A 25,326-nucleotide genomic window follows, 5' to 3' on the forward strand; every position below is an offset into this window, starting at 1 on the left:
AAAATTACTCGATTACTCGAATGGACATGTATTAAAACTAACATAACTTTTACAAATCTTGATGAAATTTCGCCAAATTTTGACAGAAAGTTCGATTATAGTTGAGCAACAAAACAGACCAAAAAATTGGGAGTCAAGTGCTTGAAGCGCCACACAGCGGTCGATCCGAGAACTTTTTCTACAAATTTCCATGACTTCGCATCGAAAATCAATAATTTCATAGCTAATGACACACTCCTGCCCACCATAAATCAACTAAGACTCTTTGTCTTGAATGTAGATTGCAAATAAAACCAAAAGCAAGCGAAAAAAATTTATCTTGTTTGAGTTATAGGTTTGTGAATTTTATCAGTCATTTTGACTGGTCACGGTCCGAGTGTCCATGGCGAAATTTTTCTCGCTTATTAAAAGAGCTAGAAAAATAAAAAAATACACAGTTTTGTAGAGATTTAAAATTCATGAAAAGTCGTATTTTTTGCGAATTTTTAGAGCGTAGTGTTTAAAAGATATTCAACAAACAAAGTGTCCCACCAGTCATTTTGACTGGTGCGGTCTTTCTAGTGTTAAAAGCTTACTCAGCCCTGCTCGAGCGCTGTATAGCTTTCTATTCAGCTGAAAGTTCAAGTTCATATCCACATTTTTAAGTTCTATAATCAAAGTTGAGTAGAAGGCTATTAAGCCTTTGCAGGAAACCATCAATAAAACGGAAAAGGGAAAAAATATCGCTGTCATGTATTTTTACTTAATTTGGAATCTACCATGTTCTCAAATCTGTGTAGGACTATTACATACCTCCTCTTTAAATGAATTTCATACTTACTTTAAACAATGTGTATGCTTGTAGATTTGAACCTGGACCTTCGTGGTGAGAACTGAACACGTTACCCCTGTACCATGGGCAATGCTTATATTGAAGTGATTTTAAACATCAATTTGAAGTTGATTCATGTTATCACCTTTTCAAAGTAAGCTAAGTATAAAAAATGTAAACATTTGTATTCATTAATAATCAATCAATTTCTTCCAAACCAGACTCGCACGATTCGAAAACAAACGTAAGTTTTTCAAAGTTTGGTTTTGTTTTTTTGTGATATGTGTGCCTTACCTTTTCTTTGAAATTCTAATTGAAAAAAAATAACTCTAAGCGGTGAATCAACGAGTTCTTTTAAGAAACATTCGACAATGAGGTGCTGCGGAATCTTCAACAAGAGAAAATGAAAGCCAAACTGAGCTCGTGAAAAAGTACGATTTTTTGAAGGAGTTTTATTTTGTACTGCTTCACTAACAATAATTTTGTGAATCGTATTATTTTTTTTTATACGGGATTTTCATCCTCTGGGATGACTCATCCCTACTTGTAAATTGTAGATTCTTGATGGGAGAAAAAAATCACAATTCTGAAAAATGTATCAGTAAAAAATATTTGAAGCACGCATTATTTTCGGTTGCTCTTAGCGGAAACACAAATGCACGAAGAGATTGATGATTTAAGTGCTTCCGGTCGCAAGAAACTACCTTCGGTGTCAACTAGTGACGACTTTACTCTAGGTTCTGGGGAAGCCGCTCTGCTTCTAATGTGTCAGCTTTTTGTCCAAGGAGAAAATCAAAAACAGAATTGCACGCTTTTCACGGCAGAAAATTTTGGCATTAAATATTGGGCAAAATATGAATTTTATCGGCCCACATTTCCACAGTGTCCGTCGATGAGTTCCCCTTTGATATCAGCTGTTTGTTGTATTTAATATTTTTCTTGCTGTATGTGTCGTAGCGGTTGATGTGAGAGTTGCTTTCATCGAGGAGTAAATGTAGTAAGATTGTGAATATAATTTAAATTTATAAGTTATGAATATTGCTGATGAATATACATATCCTAAATTATTTTTACTGTTTTATGTTCCTCCCTTCACCCATTTTTGTCATATTCATCATTGACCGAGAAAAAAAAGCTTTGTTTTAGTGAAATATCTAGACAAGCATGATTGATTGACTGTTACTAGTTAAGAACGATTTTGAAAAAAAAACCAAGCCATGTGAAAAAATCAAATGGAAAACTTCGACAAAACTCCATGAAGAAAATTAAGGAAAATGAGGAAGTATTGCAATGTAAATGAGAAAATATGATTCAGTGTGAATATATACTATCATTGAAAACAACAAAACTTGATTTTTTTGTTTGTTTGGCTCAAAAACTAAACAATGGATTATTAATGTTAAAAAACTATAGAATTTGTGGAAAGTTGGTGCAGAAACTTATCTTGGATTAAGTAAAGTATTCCCTTAGTATCATTTATTTATGTACCTGGACTTTTCCATTCCAATGTTTTTTTCCTAACATCATTTTTGTTCCAATCACCAACGGAAACAGTAAAACAAACCATTTTTTTATTTCTTATAAATGATTTATACGTTTGCATTGAAGTTCTTTAGAAGTTCCTCAAGGAACCAAAACGTTCGTAACAAGTTCTGCATGGAACCGAAAAGTTCGTAAGAAGTTCTTCGTGGAACCAAAAAAATTCGTAAGAAGTTCGTAACGAAGCACGATAGTCCAAATTGAATTCTGGATTTTTAAAGGTACTTGGAACGCACAAAAATGTTCTATGCTACTTTTTTAGACTTTTTATGTTCGTTCAGAAGTCCGATTCAAGCACTTATTTTCAATTTTCTTGAGGACCTTTTACTCATGTGAACTTTTAATGCACAAGATTAAGTATCTATGCGACTTTTGGTTACTTGGGATGTGTCTTTTCTACTGGCCGCTGGCTGCCCTTGGGGGTATTCCAGGAAAGCTTATTACCACTTCGAATTTCAGCTGCTGGTAAGGCAACATCTAGGCGTGGTAGTATGTTTGGATATCATCTCGGAGGATCGCGGTTCAAATCTGGTATCAGAACTAATTTTTTTCATTAGGTTGTTTGATTGCTTGAGTAAGCGAATCAAATAATTGTGTAGCAGAACTGGCGTGCGTGCCGGCATATATCGAACAAAGATAGAAACAAAGCAATTAAGTAAGATGAATTGAGGTGATGGGAGGAATAAAGATGTTAAGAGAGGAGAAGAGATTTTTTGCTGACTAAACGTTAACTTGGGGGCTGAACAGAAGGCCGTTCAAATCTTTAATAGAACTTCAAAGTTTCAATAAGAATTTAAATTTTGGGCTTAATAAAACGAACTTCAGCACATTGATTATGCTGATTAAGCTGTGTTCGACCTTTTTAATGAGGCTTTTGGTTGCTTGGGTTGTTTAAAGGTTTCAAACATATTAAAACAATAATAAATGCATTTTAAAATGCAATTCTCAAACATTCATGGATTTATAGTTTCATTTATATGCATTAATTAAATAACTTAACTGAAAGATGGTGGATGAGCAATTTGCAATATATTTTTACATACTTTAAAAAATTTCCGCTTTACTACGAAAGTGGAATAGTTGGCTGAGCAAGGAATTATTTGGACCGGTTTGGAATTATTTGTATTATGTTACTGCATACATAATCTCAAATTTACTATCGTTATGAAGATAATTTATTTTAGTTTCCTAATATTTAAAAATAAAGTAAATATGTTTTACCAGGTAATCTGTAGTTGGTTCCAAATGAAACAAGTTTCGAAAAACAAATTAGTTTTAATAATAATTCCTGATAGCTTTGCTGTTTTTAAGTGATTTTTTTACTTTTGGAATTGTCATTTATCCGACGATGTATGTTGTGATCCGAAAAAATTTTTGACCGCTATCTCGGATTTTCCAGTAGAAAAAAATTTAACGTAAAAATTAATTCCAGTTTTGGCTCTGTTGCACTGCATTTGATTTATCGGTAAATCGATTTTTCAGACTCAAATTTTAGTTTTTTTTTCTCATTCCATACAATATACTTGGTCTCATTAGATCTCAGTTCTTCAAAATATTGGAATGAAGATTAATTTTTTTTTAAGTTTTATTAACGACACTTTACCATCCTTATGGCATTCGTGTCGAGGAATGAAGATTAAGATGATCTGATTACTTAAGAAAAATGTTGAGCTTTGTATCTTTAGACTTTTCATCTTTCGTTTTTTACCAAATTCTCATTTTATAAGATTCAATGGTATTTTTTTAAAGGTTCAGCTGTCATTGGAAAGACTGCTCATCAATAATTTTGTATATTAATGCATTTTATTATGATGAGAAATGGTTGGTAATAATAACGAGATTAAATTTTGCGCTGCCAGAAGACACCTCTTGGATCATCAGAACTTCACCCTCATCCTCAGTTCTGGAACACTTAATGGCATCGATTTTCATCGCACTTATAGTCTTTTTGCTCTCGTCAGTGACGGTCCATTCTGCTTTGTGGGGTGACCGCCGCTGTTTATTTTCTTAATATCTTACTTTGCACATGACGGGACCACCGCGACCTATCTTTCTGCTGCCAGTTCCACGTGTATTTACAGAAACGAACCACCATCATCTTCAGCGTCATCATCTTACACCGTCATCGACATAAAAATCAATATACTCGTACCTTTCTTCCAACCAAACAGCTTACACAGGCAATGTTCGGACTGGCAGCATCATTTTCGGTTTTTGGTGGACCAACATTTTTGCTGAAACTGTCTGAAAACATTGCTAATGGGTATAAGCTCTCTGGAGCCACTCTTAACAGAAATGACAGTGTAAAGATCGTTGAACAAGCTTCTGTCAAAACTTATATGAAAGTTTTTAAGTTTCAGCAACAATTTTAATTAAATGGAGAGAAGAGACTGTTGAAATTTTTAAGTGATAGGCACTCAATGGTTATTTAAGTTTCCGAAAGCATCACTGTGCAAATGCTTCGAAGATCTAATAAATTGTTCCATTAAGCCGCAACATCAATCCTTCGCCATTCAGCTGGGATCGAAAAAGTCAGTGGAGAAAAATCCGATTTTCATCGATTGTGTTTGCCGAAGTTGTGTGTTTTGCTGCCTGTTTCCCAAGCTAAGTAAAACATTTTCCTATCCAAACCATCCCGAGTTCGACGTGGCAATCCGGAATATTTTTTTCCTGAGAAATAGGGCAAACTGGGGATGGGGCGACACGACTGCTCAAACTAGAGGAAGTTAATCAAACTGTGCCTTTCCGATTGTGAATCTCACCGGAAAGGAATCGACCGACTTTCGATCACTTGCCGAAACGAGCGATTGTCATCTGTTTTCGTCTCGATTGATTGGTCGGAAGCTGGCGGCAAGGGAGCTCCTGGTTTTGCTGAAGCTGTTTGACTTTAAATTAGCTTATTAAATTCGACAGCTTCATTCTGGAGAAACACGACGGTAAATGGTCAATCACAGGGTAAGAATTTCAGTAGATTACGGAATACATTTTTGTCGTCAGCTTATCAATCAACTTTCTCGACTGAATGGATGATTTATTATTTATCTTGTTTTTGTCAATAGTACTTTTGAGAGCAACTGATGGGGTTACGCGTTTCAAAATAATGAACTTCCCAAAGTGATGAAAAGCACAAAACAGAATAGAGGGAACACATCATTGTTATCTTTAAAAAGAAATAACTAAGCAAAGTAAAATTAAAGTTTTTTTCATATCCGAGCTGCGAATGTGCTCATTAAACGAATCTGTTGATTCAGTTTGAAGCCCCACAAACCGAATATGGATAATATAATTGACTTCATTAAGCAACTTTGCACGGACTGTTTATCATGCCAGGGGGACTTGGAGCAGTTCAAAGTTCAAAGGAAAAATTAGCGGACGCAAAAATAACAGCTAGCTGATGGTTAAAACAAAACCGAAAGAAGGGAGCTCAAAACAGAACAGAACTCGCTTCTCGAGGTTGAAAAAAAAAAAGTTCCAAGAAAGTGCGTCCCGTTGATAAAGCTATTTTGCGAATTTAGCGGACGTTGGATTTCACTTTTTGGCTCTTGTCAAAATCAGATCAAAATCTCTCGGATGGAAATATTCATTAGCGGATGAATCAAGGGAAGAGTTAAAATTTTGTCCAACGAGCACAGGGTTGTTAAAAGGTGCTGTACTTGTAAATTGAGTTCATCATTAAATAATTGGTTAGTGTTGTAAAACAAAAAGTTATGCATACAATGCTTTATAAAATTGCACTTCAAAAATGTTTACGATTTTAAATTTTATGTAAAATCATATCAAATCTTAGCCTCAGTTGACTTGGGACCAGTTTCTTATTCCTCAAATCCACAACACACTGCCCAATACAAACATAACATTCCTTGACTAATTTGCTCATATATGTTTTCCTTTAAATTTCAGTGCTGCAGGTTAATTTCAACTGTTTTCAATGTCAAAAGATTGAATCTTCATTGAACTGGTTTTAACTTTTTTTTTTTAAAGAGATATTATATTACGGTCTTCAAGACAATTGTTAAACTAAAATTTTATCAACTGGCTCAAAATCAATGACTTGGTTCCAAAGTTAAAGAAAAAGTCATGTCCTTTTTTCAGAACAAAATTTTAAAGTTTCCCATACCAACATAAAAGTTTTAATTGGCTCATGAGAACGACCTCAGGGTTTGGGAAATTCGAAAATGACTTTAATTAGACTCAGTCTACTGGTCAATGAATGACGAACACATTTCAACAAATGACTCAAAAAATAATGATCCCTCAAGGAAATTTTTCAGATTCAACATCACTGTAAAAATCTAATAAATAAAACTTAAAATTGTTTCTGTGCGGTTTTTTATGATTTAAGTGAAAAATTGGTGTTCGAAATAAACGATTCCTGGATTTGTTTCATTTTATATGTTTTCTTGGTTCGGTTTGCTAAAATCCGAATTTTCCAAATACGCTCTGTTCACCATAATATTTCGTATTTAGGCTTGCCAGATATTTATGAAAATGCGGGAATTTTCACGCGGTACATAGACGAAAAAGCGAAACATTTCAGAAACCCTCATAAAATTATTTTAATAGCGCTATCCATACACTTCAATTAAATTTGTTCAGAGAGAGTTACATAAAAAAGGAAATTCTCCAATTTGTTTTGAAAATTTGAATTCTCCAAAAACACTCTTCTTTGTATTGTGAAAAATAAATTTTAAAGTTGATTTTTTCTGATCAATTTTTCAACGGGCAATTTTGATCATTCCCCAAGTGGATTTTATTTTTATTTAACTTATCCATAAGTTGACTGTTCCCTAAGGTTTAATTAAATAAAAAATCTAAAAATACTTGCCATACAAATTATACAATTTAAAACTAATTGATAATATTTTGCAGGTTTTAAAATGTTACTGTTTTTTGAAAACATCAGTAACGCATATTTACTTTATGAGGTGTTTTATCTACTTTGCCACTTTTATGAGAACTTAGCTTGTTTAAAATTTAACAACTGAATATTTCTCCGAAGTTAATGTTAAAAAAACGATTTTGCTGTTTTTCCTGAACAAAAATGTGTTTTGACAAGAATTTTGTGAGTCAAAAATTGAGTGACTTAAATTTAGTTTAAAGTTCGGACATTATTCAACAACCGAACTTAAACATCAAACCCGATGATCTCATATTCCAAAATAAATACGAGTTGCATTCGAATCCTTTTTTTCGTAAGTACTTATAAAAATACCTTTGGCTTTATAATAAGTCAATCTGATCTGCAATAACTTGTCAGACAACTTAGATATGGCCAAATTTGCATATTTTTTTCAACGGTCAGACTATTTGGTGAAAATCATCAGAAAATGATGAATCTTTGGCAAATGTTCTAAAGAAGTTGGTCCCAAACTTTTGGTCGTTACACCATACTACGGGGTGATCCCAAACTTTTGGACGATGACTTGAGTAGCTATTTTATATTTTTTAAGTACATTCCAAATTTTTCGCACAAAATTAAAAAAAAATGTATTTTGATAAGTACGAAAAAAGGATTCGAATACAACTCGAATTTTGAAATTTGGTCCACCCCACCCTGAGATGATCGGGTTTGAATTTGAAGTTCGGTTTTTGAAAAATGTCCCAACTTTAAGCTAAACTTCCAGTCATATAAACTCAATATTAACATTTTGTCAAAAACATACAAAGAAGGTTTTGCTCACGATCTCTTGAATGAGATCAAAAGAATTCCAACATGTGATAAGATGGCTGAGATATTGCCGATCAAAATTTTCATGTTTTTGAGGGGGTGATCTAAAACTTTTGGCCGGTATTGTATATCTCGTAACTGGAATGTCTTTCAAAGATCTAATGTTCTAGAAAAATCTGCCAAAATTAGAAAAATATCTTTAAAGAAATGTTTTTAGAGTAATTGAATTTTGATTGAAAAATTTGATAAAGTGTGATTTGAAGATATTATATCATCACTTTTTATGTTTCCAACATGAAAAAGTTAAAATTTAAAAAAGTATGTTGAAAGGAATGGTGAACTAAACTTGTCTAAGAATAGTTAACTGAATTGTTCGTTTTGGGTTCAATTGATCTCTAGATTATTGCTTAGCACGAAATTAATTATGCATATATTTTTTTCAAAAATCTGGTAAAAATAACTTGAAAGACTTATTTTGTCAAAAAAACAAGAAATTTTCGCCTCTAAGTAAACTATCATCAGAGGGTTGTAGAAAAGTGTTAAGAAATTTCCTACTAAGCCTCACAAACAGTAGAATAAAAAACAAAATAGCCAAAAGAACTTTTTAACTTTTTAAGATTACGGTCTTTTTGATATTAAATTTCTCTTAATCGAAGATCAATTCTCTTTCAACTAATTAAAGAACATTTTTTCACTCTACGACAATGCTTCTAATTTAGCTCCAGGATTCAGTATCGTTCTTATTTTTGGAACATATAAACTAAGAATTACATGCTGTCCGAAAATGTAAATGACGGTTGTTAATGTGAAAAAAAGATATGATGAGAACAAGAAAATTGGATCTAGTCTCCACGTTTTCCCCTATATTATCCTTATACTGGTTTTACTGAAATATATCGTGAATTTCATAAACTGTCCCATATTCTTAATTTCAAATTGGAAGCTAAATCCAAAAATGAAATTAAAATCTTAGTAAATCCAGGGCTTGAAGTTGGTCATTTTTCAATAACTTTGTCGCTTTTTTAAGTTGGTCACTCACTAGTTACTTTTTTGAAATTTGGTCACTCAAGTAACTATTTACATTATTTTCTATCAACTGTATGTATGTAATCTTCAAAAATTTGCTTCTGTTTTTTTTTTCAAAAATTACATTTTATCATATCTATATTAGAAGGTAAAAGCCCATATAAGATGAAATTCAATCCTACAACTCATATGCGCATAAAAACCCTCATCTTTTGCATCAACAGTTTAAACCCAAATGATAAAACGAGTACTTAAAATTAACATGCCTTACAATCTAGCGATATTTTGTACAGTAAATATTAGGCCTAGATAAAGCTTAGCCAAAGCTCTCAGCAAAGTTTAAATTTCAGCGTGCTGAGAGATAAACAAAAATCAAAAACTGATGATACGCGATTGAACATTTCAAATATTCTAACAAGTGATGCATTTTGATCGTAATTAGTAGAGGCCTATGATACTACCAGCAAGCGCCAAGAAAGATTATTCATATTATCAAGATTCGGTTATCTTTGCGTAACAAACGTTCAACTTTTTATCTTATAGTAAAAATCATTGCTTCATTTTTTTTTTATTTTTTAATTTATTTAAAAGTGAAGTTTAGCTTTTTGAATATGTTTGTTTAAATAGGTAACTTTTTTCTTGGATTTGAACTATGAGATTACGAGGTTATACCATTTATTTGCCGCTGACCGTGGCCTAGAGGATAGCGTTCAAGTCTTCTAAGCCAGAGGTCATGAGATCAATTCTTGGTCACGGCAAACATAGTACTCTTTCTGTGGGTTGGTGGTGTTAGCATTAGTAAAATGCTAGCCTTTATATCCTTGAGAGATGTACGCTTAGTCTTAAGTAGAATTTAGATCTCTTCAAAGAAACTTGAAGTTTCACTGAGATCTTATATGTGTGTGTTCGTTTTCGTTTTTTTTTATATGCGGAATTTAATAGAAAATGATGTAAATATATCACATTTTCTAGGATACTAAGTTAGTGAACAAAATCCTAAAGTTTTTTTTTTGCTTCGTAAATTCCACTCTAGATGACAGTTGTGGCGTTTTGTTTAATCGTACAGTGTTTAAGGGGTCGTTCACAAATTACGTAAGCACGTAATGGGGGGGGGGGGGGGGGTACTAGAGAATGATTTTTTTAGATGTTTATGATTCTTAGGTAAAAAAACATAACAATTTTAATGGTACCTTGTGCTAACCTGATCTTTCACTCTTTATTAACAGAATTTCGATTTCATATTGTTTACTTAATAGTGGAAATTTGTTGAAAATTATTTTTACCCCCATGATTTGCCTTAAATAATGTTTTCTATAATCGTTTATGACATTTCATCTATTGTTTTGTATAAAATTTGCTTTTTAAATGCAGTTATTATGTTTTTAAAAGTGCTTTGCTTTGAAGCATGGATGTCACATTTATTTTTCACCGAAAAATTTACCGAACAGTTTAACAATTTACACATGTTAGGATTTCGGTAAAAAATTACCGAACTCGGTAATTTTCGTTTACTGTGTATATATACTCTAATTAAACTTTACATTTAAAAACACTACCCCGTCTTTAGAATGTTTTTATTGAGAAGTGTAACGAAACAAATTAAGAGTTTGAATCCAACCATTTTAACATCAAAATTGATTCACCGAATACTAATTTTATACATTAACAGCTATTATCATGACTAATGATGGTCAACAGAATTAGCAAAATAAAATCTTAAACCTAGTATCCTCTACTTTATTACCTGCTAAAATTTTTGAATTACAAAACATCGTGCTGATATGAAATATTCTTCAAGTAACCAATCACAGTCTCAATTTTATTTTGTGTTTCTTGTTCTTCTAAATGCTCAACATCACATTCGAAAGCGATGAATGAAGTTTTAAATCAAATTGAGTTCTAGATCTTTTGAAAGAAAAAAAATCGTTTTGCAGGTTTGAACAAATCTGGTTAAATGAATTCATTTTTTTCTAAACTTTATTTAGTAATGTCAGAAATACTTGTAATGAAATCTTTCAAATTTTTTCAAAACTGGAGAACCCAACTTTTTTGGATCAAGCATCATCATCTTTAAAATATTATTCCTTAATTGAATTAAATGAATAATAAACCAAATCCGAATCAGGTTTTTCTTTAACGTTGATTTGTTATATCATCAGTTATAACCTAAAACTGAAACATTTTCACGTTTATAAACTCTATATCACTAAACAAAAGGTGATAGAAGAAATTTGGCAACTAGTGCGCTTAAATCGACCAAATCAATAATTCAATCATAGCCACCTAAATGCTGTTTCTTTGAGTCAATTAAATTCTACTAATAAGTTTTTAAAATGGTTAGACAAAGTTTTTGAAAAAAAATTCTTCTAAAATGTTAAAAAACTTATCATTTTCTTCGTCATATCTAGTTTTGATTTTCAAACACATTTACAGAATTTTGAAGTAAAACTATTTAAACTTGGTGAAATATTTTTTATAAGTTTGTTTTTTTTTTAATTCTAAATTTTTGTGTTCTGAAAACATTATTTTCTTGGAAGCCTTTGGAAATAAATTTGTAATAAGAAAAATATAGTTTCCATCTTCTGTCGTTTCCAGGACCCAATTTTCAAATTGAAACCGTTAAAATATACAGATCTTGAAATTTTGAACTTTAAAACCTTCAATGGAAAATTTATAAACTTATCAATTTACAAATTTGTATATCATTAATTTTCGTTATATTGAATAATTCTTTTAATCGATCATTAATTTATCTTATGTGAATTACCTAGCAACTTGAAAGTTAAATTTTGATGCCTAATTTTAACTAAAAGTGTATAAACTCTGTGCTGTCAATATCAACAGATTCTTGGAATTCTTCTTTTTATTTTTATTTTATCAACTTCTTATTGATTATTTTCCAATCTATTATTTGTCAGTTTAATTGAACATGTTGTATATGAAATATATAAAATTACTATTTTGAACTTCAGAACTTTTTTAACCTTTTTATTTTAATAACTGCAAGAATTTTAATATAGAAAAGGGTTTTATCTTTGATTTGATCACTGGCCGTCTTGAATTAAAATATTTTCTTCTTTTTCCAATTAAAATTCAATTATCAATTATTCAATAAATTCTCCTAAGTTCAAATTGTTTTTTGCCTAATTTTTTTTTTACACATTTCAAATCGTGATTGTTTTTTTTTTAATTCAAGGAAGTTCCGCGAAATTTTTTAATCAATCCTTCCACTGAAAATGAAGAAAACCTTCAGTCAAAACTTTGATTATTGAATTCATTTTCAAGCAAATTTCTAGTTCCGAATAAGAAATATCATTTTGACTTACTGAAACATTCATTCTGATTTGTATTGAAAATAATGATTTATTTTATCAGTAAAATTTATTATTTTTTAAGTTTGTCCCGTGGGCATGGTAAGAGGCTCATTTATATCACTCTGATATAAATGGGTATGCCTTGTAGCGCAAGATCTTAAAATATCGAATAGTGAAAATATCACACCAGATCTTGCGAGCACGAACGGATCACTGATGAACACCAGTGAAACGGAACCTACGTGTTGGCCCCACGGCTTTAAACTAACGTCTTACCAGTGTTCAATATGGTCCGATCAGTATTGATTGTTTGACCTGATTTAATTATTCATACAATTTGTTTAATAATGTTTTATATTTCAGGTCCTTTTTTAAGAAGTCCAGATGTGTCCCCGTATCCTAGGCTTCAAGGAGTCACGGATTAATAACTCAAAGTGTTACTAGGCAAGGTAAAGGTAGTAGTATTCGCGTCCCCAATGCTCTAGTAAGTGTGCATTTGCGGTTTATGAATTTCGAAGACTTATTCTTAAATCAAGCATTTTACAAGAACTAGAGGCTCATTGGATCAGAATGCTTTTTGGACAGTTTCCTGTTAACAATAATTCTTTCTCATTTCAACGCTTTTTGCTAGATTTGCCTATTGTTCGGTTAGGTTTGAAATTCAATTAAGGAAGTCGAAGAAAGATGGTACGATTTGGAAAAACAATAATAAAAAGGTAGTCCAGGAATATAATATGCTTGCTTATGCTTATGATACATACACAGCCAGATCTTGTCAGCATCCCGGTGAGTAGTAAAAGTACATTTACTACTCATCTTAACTCGGCCGGGCCCACTGTGCAGTATTGGACGCAGAGACAACTGGTACACAGGGAGGAAGAAACGTGGACAACAGTACCATACGTTTCCATGTTTATCAAGTGTTGAAAAAGTTCACGTTGGAAGCACATTTGCTAAACTTTACTGTGCTTCTTGATGGTGACCCTTGTGAGTTCGTCCTTCTTTGGATGGAAATGAGGTTTTTCTGCACAGAAATCCAAAACATTGCGGTATAAATTGAATCAATTGGTTCTTCGTAAATGTATCAAATCATGTACTGAATCTTTATTTAGTCAAACCAAATGTTTCGGATTTTTGTACACCATCATCTCTGGTCATTGACCTTGGATATAGCGCCGATACTCGCTCTTGAAAATAAATATCGAAAGAACAGAGAAAAAATTAGTACTACCACAAAATCTTTTGAAATGAACTCTTTCAAAAGATTTTGCGCAATAAATGTGTAAGTTTCAACATCGAGACAAAATTAAAAGTTGGTGATTGTAGCCATACATCCATGACTTATACAGTATTTGGCCAACATGAACTACATGAAACCTGATCATGTTTCCGACATTGTACTTCTTTAGCTGAGAGTAAGATGAAATAAAAAAAACTCCCCTGTCTTCTCCACAAAATGCGGGATCAACTCACGTCTCCTAAAAAATCAATTATAAGAATTTCCTAATTTCTTAGGCACTTGAGAATTCCAAGGTACAATTTTCCGGATTTCAACATCAGTTCAGTAATCATAAATAAGGAATATTATGGAACGAACTCACCAATTCAAGCGTGAGTTTCCAAAAGGACGTATGTCGCAAAAGTAAACAAATTGAGTTACTGTTTGCACGGTATAGTAAATTTTATTTTCTTCTGTATGAATTAACTGTTTGTACAAAAAAAAATAATATGCCGTTAGCTAAAAAAATATACAAACGACCTATGTCATCTTTTCTCAGTGTTTTCGAAATTCTTCTTTACACCTCTTTTTGGTAAAACGACGCATCTGTCAAAACAAATAATATCGCACACACAGCAGATAGGATCGCAGCAAACCGTCGTATGGAAGAAAATAAATAGTAAAAAAGTGCCTGGCAGATACGTCGTGTTTACTTACATTGAATATTGCGCGTACAAATAGTTTAATTACACCTAAAACGTGATAAAATGGATTTCGATGGATTCCAGCTGCTGCTCGGTATGTTTTTTGTAATAATACCACCGAAAAAAAGCTTATGAGATTTTTCTAGACGCAGCAACAGAGCTTGAATTATCACATCAACAAGAGGCACAGCAAATTCCAACGATTGTGACGCAAACGAATGCAGACCCTGCTCTTGACGCGGCTCCCAATCAGCACGGCTCACCGCTTCAAGTTTTCTCGCAAAATGTATCGGGAAATGTTGCAGAAATTGTTTCACAGATTCCGAGCGTAGGGTGCTTTGAAGAAGTCGAAACAAACCGGAATGAATTCCTGCCTTATCAACAACTACGTGCACAGTCAACTGTTTTGAATCGGTCCATTGCTCAAAACAATTTACGTCCAGCAGGTTAGTATTTTTGACATCATGTTTACCCGTATCTTTCCTACGGACGTTTGAACGCTTGAGCACCACTTCTTTTGTTTTAATGTTCCATATGTTTATTATAACGTATAAATAAACTGCTAAGCAAACACTTCATGATTTTTATGCAATTAAAACTGCTTTCCTTTAAAGGTAATTCATAAACTGCGCAGACTTTAAATAGGCCTGCTCAAATTATACGCTTTAAATACAGTTGAAAGTCTACGGAAATTTGGAAAGAGGTCATAAATGATCAAAATTTAGTCTACGTGGTTTATGGATTATCACTGTTCATCTTCGCCACCAGCACATTTCGAAAACTTCCACATCGGTTCATCTGAGTTCCACTTCGTTTAGATTGAGCAGAATACAAGCTTCCCGTGTTTGATATGGTTGCAGTGGTATGATGAGACTGCATGCAAACGGATGAGTTTCTTACGAATGTTTATACCATTATATTGATTCGAGCGTATTTGAAAGACTGCTGAGTAGTGTTTATTATGCTTTAACTGCTTTCTTGTTTTGTTCGATCACCACATCTACATTTTTGCGTGCCACTTGGTGATCAAATTCCTAGAAAAATATAATATTTTTCTTGTCCTATTCTGTAAAATAGGTAAAAATTTACTTACTGCCAATGTTTTCCCCAAAAATTTAATTATTTTAAAACTGACGCATCTGCAATGATGTGAAAAAACCGACGTATCTGATTTGACGCATAATGAAAACAATTTGTCCAAGCGACGAATCATAAAGGGTGTATGGTTTTGTAAAGTCGAAAACTATTACCAGGTTATCAGAAACTGGTTCAGAAAGTAAAAAGTCCGGAAAATCAATTTTATTTTTAAAATACTCATAACTCTTGATAGCTTCTCTGAATTTAAGTGTTTCTTTGATGTTTGAAATCGTGAAGAATCCATCTATCCGACAATGTATAGATATGTTGGGGTCCAATGAAAGTTTTGACCGTTATCTCAGATCTTCCGGTAGAAAAAAATCTTACTTTAAAAAAAAACGACATTTAGTTTTGGCTTCGCTCAGCTGTATTTCACATACCAATGAATCGATTTTCAAAACTCAAATTTTAATTTCTTGTCGTTAATTTGTTCATTATTTTCATAGAACATATTTGGTTTGTCAAAATTCCCAGTTCTTCAGTATATTGGAATGATGATAAAGAGGTTTGAAATGTGCGCTTCGGGTCATATTGACCCGAACAGCTTTGGAGGGTTAAAGAAGTCCAGATGTGTCCCCGTATCCTAGGCTTCAAGGAGTCACGGATTAATAACTCAATGTGTTACTAGGCAAGGTAAAAGTAGTAGTATTCGCGTCCCCAATGCTCTAGTAAGTGTGCATTTGCGGTTTATGAATTTCGAAGGCTTATTCTTAAGTCAAGCATTTTACAAGAACTAGAGGCTCATTGGATCAGAATGCTTTTTGGACAGTTTCCTGTTAACAATAATTCTTTCTCATTCAACGCTTTTTGCTAGATTTGCCTATTGTTCGGTTAGGTTTGAAATTCAATTAAGGAAGTCGAAGAAAGATGGTACGATTTGGAAAAACAATAATAAAAAGGTAGTCCAGGAATATAATATCGGGAATCAAAAATAGGAATGTAATTTATTTTAACTGAAACAGATTGAGGAAAGTTGCTCTGAGAAGTTGTTCAGGGTGAGGCTTTAGAAGAACAGCATTGTCATTAGTATTATGGTCCTGTTCGGTTATTAATCAGTTTTTTTTTATTCTTTGTGTAACGTAGAATTTTTACATGTGCTGCCAGTGATAAACACCTTTTAATGGAGATTCGGTTTTATGGTATCCGAGTTGATAATATAATTACATATTTGGAAATATCTTTTATTAGCCAATCTATGCTAATCTCAAGCGAAAACAATCATAGGCTCAAAGTTCTTGAATCGAGTAAGGTTAGGTGACAGGTAGGGTCCAACATAATACTATTCACTGTGACAACAAACCTCAGCCCTACACAGTAAACGAAAATTACCGAGTTCGGTAGTTTTTTTGCCGAAATCCTAACATGTGTGAGTCGTTGGGCTGTTCGGTGGTTTTTTCGGTAAATAATGGACGAACATCGGTAAATGAAGAATCGATTTACCGATGTTCGTTTGTTTTTTACCGAAAAAATTACCGAACAGTTTAACGATTTACACATGTTGGGATTTCGGTAGAAGAATTGCCGAGCTCGGTAATTTTCGTTTACTGTGTACAGTGGCTACTATTTGTTGCTCACTCTACACAACACAATACTACTCACTGTGACAACAAACCTCAGCCCTACAAAGGCTACTATTTGTTGCTCACTTCACATGACACAATACTACTCACTGTGAAAACAAAACTCGGCCTTACAAAGGCTCCCTTCACACGACACAATAATACTATCACGACAAACCTCAGCCATCTAAAGCTACTATTTGTTGCTCACTTCACATGATACAGTGTTACACATTATTCAACCGATATAAAATACCCTCGCTCGCAATACAGCCCATTGGCAAGCCCAGCCCTGGTTCGCCAGGGTTTGACTTGTCAGAGAGCAACCGGAGTTTAAATGAGACACATTCTTAATCCGCCCGGTGTATTGCGGTCTCCTCCCAATCCTTCCCATTGCATTTACCTAGCTTTCCCCCGCGGTGAAAAATTTTGGCCTCAATAGTGCCGTGTGATTTCTCATAAAGCTGCCGCATGAAAAAAAAAAAAAGAAAATAATTATTTATTTTATCAGTAAAATTTATTATTTTTTAAGTTTGTTGGTTAATCATAAAAAAGAAATTGTTTTGAAATCAATTACCTTTTTTGTGGTATACCTTTGGTATTGTTATTATTTTTGGCTAAATTTTGAGTTTTTTTAGTTTTGTTTTTTAAAACAAAATTTTAAATTTTTCCATACAAAACTAAAATTTAAGAATTACTCACGATGGGGTTTGAAACAAAATGATTTTTTTTAGAACTCAGGTCTTTGGAAATTCAAAAAGACCCAAAATTGACTCAGTCTGATTGTTGCCAGGAGCTCATTAACCGTTATTAAAAGCTGTTTTTAAATTGACAAATTGCTCGTTCAATCTATTGGTTGAAATTTGAAATTTTTTACTTCATATGGTAACTTATTTTGGCCTTATTTCATTAGAAAGTAGCTTTTTTCCCCTACTTATTTACCTCACTGTCGCTTCTAGCCCCTTAAATCAGTTTTTTAGTTATGCAATTTATCTAATGGCAAAAATTGTCTATGGTCCAAATATTTCGGACTACATAACATCAATTAAGAATATCGATCACTTCAACTTCACTTTTGTGAATTTTCAACAGAAATTTCGATATTTACGATGGACACGACAAAAAACTTATTTTTATGGAATGGTGTTATTCACTATTAGACTACATCGATTTGGGGTAATTTTTTATTTTTTTAATCCCTGGGGTTTTAAAAGCTTCGTTTTTGTTCAAAACTCATCCATGCTTTTTTGCAACATTTTTAAATTACATGAGTAAATTGGAAGTTTTAGGTTTGTATGGGAAAATTGAATATTTTGTACTGAAAAATCAACATCATTTTTGTTTCTTCTTTAGAACCGAGCCTGTTTATGGTTTTTGTGCCAATTTATAAATTCTCTAAGGTAAATTTTCCGCTGAACAGCTTTGTCGAAGTCCGTAACTTCGTTTTTCATTACACAAAAAAAATGATTAGGTGTTTAATGGGAGCATGTGTTTTGGCATTGACGAACAATAAATTCAATTGACATCACTGCTCGTGCCTCGCCAAGCATTGAATGAAAAGTAGTCATGCAATACCTCGCTAGGCACTCAGCAGGTCTTCGACAAAACTGTTCGGCGGAAATTTTTTCTTAGAAAATTTATAAATTGGCATAAAAACCATCAGTTCCACAGAAGAAACAAAAATGATGTTGATTTTTTAGTACACAATGTTCAATTTTCCCATACAAACATAAAAGTTCAAATTTTCTCATGTAAACGTTTCTTTAAAATTTTGAAAAAAAAATCATAGATTTGTTTTGAATAAACGAAGCTTTTTGTGACTCCAGAGTTAGCGAAATTAAAAAATGACCCCAAATCGACTTAGTCTATTCACTATGGTTCTTCAATATTATTGAGAAAAATAAGCAGCATTTATACAGCACATCAATCAAGATTTGTACAATTTAAAACAGATTTTTCTAAATAACCTCTTGGAAATTTTTTTTTTTCAATCTTCAAATCTAGTTCAAAGCCGTCGATGATTTTTTATTCATTTTTGAAAAAAGCGTTAATCGTTCTTTTTTTTTAATCATGAATTCACAAGAAAATATCTACAATAATGTTAATTTTACACAAAGGTGAAGTTCAGATGATCGATAGCAAATTTATTCCCATTCAATATGAAAAAAATCAAATTGATGTTTTGTTCTCCGAGATGTTTGGATTTATTTACAAGAATTTTTTTCTCTTAGTAAAATTTCAACTGTTTAACTGAGATTATTCAACTTCATTCTGGGATTCAACGACCGATTTGACATCAAAAATTATCTTCGGTTCACTTAGTTGAAAAATGCTGTAAAAAAGTTTTTCAAGTGTGATGTTTGGTTTTTAGGTTGAAATTACAGAGATTTGGTTTCTATCATCCGTCAGCAGTCAATAGACAGAGCTCGTTAGTATTGACTGACGCAACCTTCATGATGAGAACTTTGGTCTCTCTCCTCAAATCGTCATGATTTGTTATATGAATCCATCAATCCAATGCAGAGATACAAATTGAAATTGCAGTACAAAACTGTGCCAGTCTTTCAGATAGCCTGTTATCAAGCAACCACATACGCCATGGATTCCAAATCAGAATCCAGAACTAAGCACTAGATCAGGATCAGGATTGAGATCATGATTGGGATCGGGATAGGATCAAGATAAGTGTGGCTGAGATTAGGAGCAGTTTCAAGATCTGGATAAGGTTTATAATCAGGAACTGATATCAGGTTAAGATCTGGATCGAATTTAAAAAAAAAAAAAACAGGGAAACCAAGAGATAAGTTTAAAGCTAAGGACAAGGTTCAAGTTCGGAAGATCGGAATCGAATCGTGATTTAAAAAAAAAAACAATGAAAAAATATGTTCGTTCGTCTAGTGAAAAGCATAAGTAATTCATGAAAAACAATGGCAAAAAGCACGCTTCATAAACTATTTAGCGGCTGCGTAAAGTTATAAATTTTGTCCCAGTTAATAATGTATAACCTTACCCAGTTCTTCCGTACCAAACGGCTGGTTCGAGGTAATGGACATTTGCAATAATTCCCCATCAAATATCCAACGCGCGTTTTCCATCCCTGCTGGCTGAGGCAAACATTATTTGATTACCATCAAAACTTCATCTGCAGCCCAGATGTTTCCTCTCGGTCTTGGTAAGTGTTTCATTTCAGTTTCATTTGCCAGAGATCCAGCCAGGGTAAAGCATAGCGCAGAAAAAGGTGGGGAAATTATTCAGAAGCTGACGGGAAAACTTTTTTCCTCGGCTTTGTTGCAATTGAAAGTAGTAGGTATGCTCATGATGTTGGATGATTTTCACTTGCCAGGAGATATTGTCGGGAGGAAAAAAAACGAGAATAAATGTCTATGAGTGGGGGTACATGTAAGTGCTAATGCCAGTGTCAGCTGTCCGAGAATGAATGGAAATGGAAAGGTTTCATAAATGAATTTAATGAACAACACGTAGAGATTGTGAACGAGAGAAAAATTATAACGAGAACGGGTAGTATAGAAAAGTTTTCCGCCCGAGTTCTTGGAATGTAATTGATCAAGGTGTGAAAGCATTATGAATCTTTCAGATTTTTTTTATTAGAAAATATGAAAAAATAAAGGTTGTTCTAATATAACTTGCTTTTTTCTTTCTTTTCAGGTAAAGACGCAACCTCTGACCTGTTATCTGTAACTTCATTACTCAGAATTCGCTTCATCAACGAGGTAAATGAAATAGCCATTTTTCCAAAGCTTTCAAAAAAAAAGGAAAGCAAAATGTCGCCTAATAAATCTAGCCAATCCATCATTAGGACGTCGTTAGCTCTTTTCGCCAGCTTCAGGCTTTATTCCTATCTTTCTTCGGTTGGTTTTGAGTGATATTTTTTTGTTGCTACCACCTCAACTTTCGTTTATACCTCCAAGCAGAAGCAGCTCTACCCTTAAACAGATCACTGCTCGAAAGCTCCGAGCCCGGCGAACGTTTCATGGGAGATTTAGCTTCAAAAAGCACTGTCCCCTGATGGGATTTAACCGAAACGTGGGGTAAAACAACAACGGCGTACCACGAACCGAAATCAAAAAATAATAAAAACCGAAATCACCAAAAATAAAACACAAATACTGCCAGAGCTAGGTACCGAAAATATCCTTTCCTCGGAAGGATTTGCAGCAGCAGCAATGCCAATGTTTCAAGGCACCGAATGACTTCAAAGAGATATGATTGGGACCGCAGCGCCCTGCCGAATGGTGGAATGTGAATAATTTATGGCAATGTATGCGTAGGAAATATTTGAAAACATGGGGGATTTGGCATGTTCTCGTTTGTCGCTGCTCATTTGTTCCGTTGAACGGATCAGCAAATCCGGAGTTAGAAAACAATCAGACGAATGTTTGTTTGCAATTGTTGACGGGAAGGGAAAAATCCGTGGACACAATTTTCCTTTTGCCGGGGTCAACAAACGCTTTTTAGTAATGGAAATAATTGAAAGTTTACAATTTGTATTAAATTGCTTGTTTTATAGTAGAGTAGTAATACGTTCATATTACAAAAAAAAACTGTTAGAAACAAAAAAGGGTTGTTTCTAATTCCGAAAATAACCGTTATTATCGTTAATTAGAGATAAACGATATGTGTTATCTCAAAAACAGAAATATGGTTTCTCGCTGAATCAGCATTTTCTTCGACTGAAGACTGAATCAAAGAAATCTTTTGATTGCTTACAACAAAATTTCGTCAATACTACTATACTTTACAGGATTGTATCCCACTTTCCCGAAAACCCAAAATCAATCCCCAGAAAAAAATTCTCCAGAATGCATCATTTTTCAAAAATTTTCCCCCCGAAAGGTCATATTTCCTATAATGAAACATTTTCCAGAATGGCACAAAAACTACACCCTCGATTCAGACTCTACTCCAATAATGAACTTCCATGGTGGTGGAATTATCGGTATAAGATTCTATGCCGGACAGGTATTAACAAGCTTTCTCATAACCTGCATTGTCATCTCAGCGCAACCGCATTGTATATGTCTGAAAGAAACCTAATAAAACGTAAAATTTCAAGTTTCTTGAAGTATTGGTAAAGCCTTTTATAAAGAGGATGAATACGAATTCAATTCTTTTATAATCATTGCACCTTTTTCGAGTAAAAATTTTGCAAAAAAAAGTCGTTCTTCTGAGAGATTTATCAGTACCAAATCGATTCTAATTGAATTCTACTACCCAACTGTAAATTCTGTTTTTTTTTTCATTATTGATGTATATAAATACAGAGCACGTTGCCAAATAAAACATATTTGGACTTCATTTAATTTTCATACATATATACCCTTTTCTGTTGAAGCTTAGCCAAAAATTACAAATTGGAAAAATTTCTTGTGCAAACTTTCGGAATTTTTCATCATCTACAAAAGTTATTGAACTTTGATGGATGAACGAAGTTGTCGAAACACAATTCATGTTACAAATGGTTGAAGTTGTTGTAAAAGTACAATTGTAATATCGATCCGATTCGGTGATTTTTTTACGATTCCTGAACGATTTTGATACGATCTTACTGTCTTTCTGAGTTCGCTTGAATGCACTTCAAACCAGTGATTTGCAGTCACCAAAACCCAATCGGAAAACAAAAATGTGTTAACGAATTTACAGATGATGTGTCGAATACCGGACTATTTTGATAAATTAAAATATGTGATTGTAATTGTTTTTTTTTGTCATAGACGGTATTCTTTTTTGTTAAATTATATGAGGCTCTCAGAGCTGCAGGGGTATAAGTGCAAAAATAATCGATTTTAAGTAAATTATGCAAAGCAGTTCTCCATTTTTCAAATTATATTTGCTGATTTTTTCAGATTTTTAAAATTGTATTCGCATACTTTTATATTCAATTTTTTTTTACATTCAATTCAAAGAGATTATCAGATCTTTGTTTTGAAAACAGCGAATGTAAAATCAGATATATTTTTACAAATGACATGTGCAGACCAAGAAAAACTTTCAATTCTTTGAACATGATTTTTTCTAATAAGCTTAGTTTTAATTTAAAAAAAACATGTTATTTTTCCAAAAAGAGCCTCGCGGTCATAAATAGTTGGTCAATAGTTTGGCCACCCATGCTCTAGGCCATGGGCAAGGTTGCCGAAATCACAGAAAAATCTGTAATTTCACAGAATTTTGAGTAAATTTTCTTCACAGAATCTTTGTCACAGACACAGAATTTTGAAAAATTCGCAGATTTTCACAAGTTTCACAGAATTTTTAAATTTCGAATGGATTTCCAAAATCATAATTTTTTGGCCAGCATAAAATTTTGTTTTTTTTTTTTTACTTTGAATTGAAAAAGTATGATAACATTGGTAATTTGAATTGATTTTACCGAACTTAAATGCAAAAAGACCTTATTTATCATGAATTTGGTTGATGCCTATTTTTTCCTATAACTTTTTTGCTTGAACAATGCATACAAAAATGAAAAAATATATATGTATTAAGCACAAATTATTAACTCAGATAGTATCAATTGCCTCCTGAGCTGATGTCCGTGAGTTCGAGCCCAAAAGTAATTATTGAACACAGTTGCTCCAGATAAGTTTTTCAAACAAAAAAATAAAATAAATTTTGAACGCTTCTTAAATTTTTTTTTTTTACTCACTTACATTAGTAAGCTAATTCATTCGAACCACAAGCATATCCATTTTAAGCATGGGTCAAAATGTATCAAAAATTTAGAAATAGAAGGGAAAAATAAGGTTTAAATTTCAAGAAGATAAGGTTTATAATCTACTTTTGTGAAATCGATTAAAATTTAAGGTTAAGTCATCTGCAATATATGTAAATAATGCCAAATCAAATTTACATTAAATTATGAAAATTCTGTTAAATAAAATTTTTAACTGAATTAACACCTCAGAATAAAAAACTATTTCAAAAATTATCATTTATTATATTATATTTGATAATTTAAATCCTGCAATTAAGCGTTCAAAATTGAAATCTTCATTTTCAAAAAAACAAATTCTTTGAAATGAATCCTAATCTTATTTTTTATATGTGATTTTTACTAGGTTTGTGTTTCTAGATTGAATCAAACCCCCTTATTCTGCGCCGCGCGTGAGGTGACGATAGTCGAGTCACCCGATTCCAGTAGTCGCTTTAGGTGAGAAACGTCTTTTAAAATTAACTTTTTGAGTTCTTATCCTAATCTTGTAGCCACCGTGTGTGACAAATCGATGCTTGTAGTGACGTTTTCAAACGAGAATAGAACCTCTGTCACATCGGCTTCGGGAATGAGGTGACAAGGCTCACGTGACTCCGACTCGACTCGACTATCGTCACCTCACGCGCGGCGCAGAATAAGGGGGAAAGTTATGAAACTACGATCTTCTTCAATTTGAATCCTTAATGAAATTTTGACACTGATATTTTAATATTGATTATAAAACTTAAATTTGAACTTTATTTGAGTACAAACCTTGGATTTTAGTTCCAAGTCCGAATTCTGCATTTTGAACCCAAATTTGAAACCTGAATCTGAATTTCATATAAGAAACCCCATGAATTTTAAACCAAAAAGCGAATTTGTATCAGAATCCTTAAACAGAAATGTTTTTCTGTTTTACTGAAAATTTTATTCTGAATTCATGGTTTTCAATATGCTTTGTTTCAATTACTCATTCGAAATTAAACTTGTAAATTTAAATAAAATTGTGAATAACGAAATTGTTTCATACTTTTCAATTTTTGACTCATGAAACTTTCTTATGTTTCAACTCTACATATAAGTTTAGAATAAAAATTTCAGATCCAAATCTTAAAAATGGTTTGAATTTTAAATATGTTCTTTTCATATTCCGAAATTATGAGTTTCGAATATGAAAAATTCATCATATTTTAGATTGAAATTTAACACCAATGTTCGAAGCACGATTCTATACCAATGATGATCCAAACTGAAAATCAAGAACAACAAACTGGATACTAGATATTTTTCCGCAAGTATCCGGGCTGAGCAGATCGAGGCAATTTTCCTAAAACTTTGCGAAATTAGGGCATATTGTTTCAAAATTTTCCCAAACATCCGACCAGGCAAATCTCCATTCCATCCATTATTTCATTAAAATCAAGAAAAAAAACATATGGAAAACTTTTTTTTTTTGACGTAGAATTACGTCTTACGGTAACACTATAGGGGGGCAAATTGAAATTTGCGAACAGATCTCGCGTCACGAAAGCTTTCCATTTGACAGACATCCTATCTAAAGGATTATGACGTCATCACCAACGCCTGCTTTGATGGGTTTTGTTTTTCCCTACCTACGAAAGGTATAAAACAAAGGG

General features: G+C 32.8%; 1 protein-coding gene and 1 long non-coding RNA gene across 3 annotated transcripts in view; both read left to right on the top strand.

Annotated features, from left to right (window-relative positions):
• LOC129754158 (diacylglycerol kinase eta-like) overlaps window positions 1-25,326 on the top strand; it is a 418,758-nt gene that overhangs the window by 177,330 nt on the left and 216,102 nt on the right. The gene's annotated exons all lie outside the window — the stretch shown is intronic.
• LOC129754195 (uncharacterized) lies at window positions 13,999-14,593 on the top strand. The gene is made up of 2 exons (XR_008738979.1): window positions 13,999-14,375; window positions 14,428-14,593. It is a non-coding gene; the product is annotated as an uncharacterized LOC129754195 (long non-coding RNA).

This window comes from Uranotaenia lowii, chromosome 3, assembly GCF_029784155.1.
Source record: "Uranotaenia lowii strain MFRU-FL chromosome 3, ASM2978415v1, whole genome shotgun sequence".
Lineage (NCBI taxonomy): Eukaryota > Metazoa > Arthropoda > Insecta > Diptera > Culicidae > Uranotaenia > Uranotaenia lowii.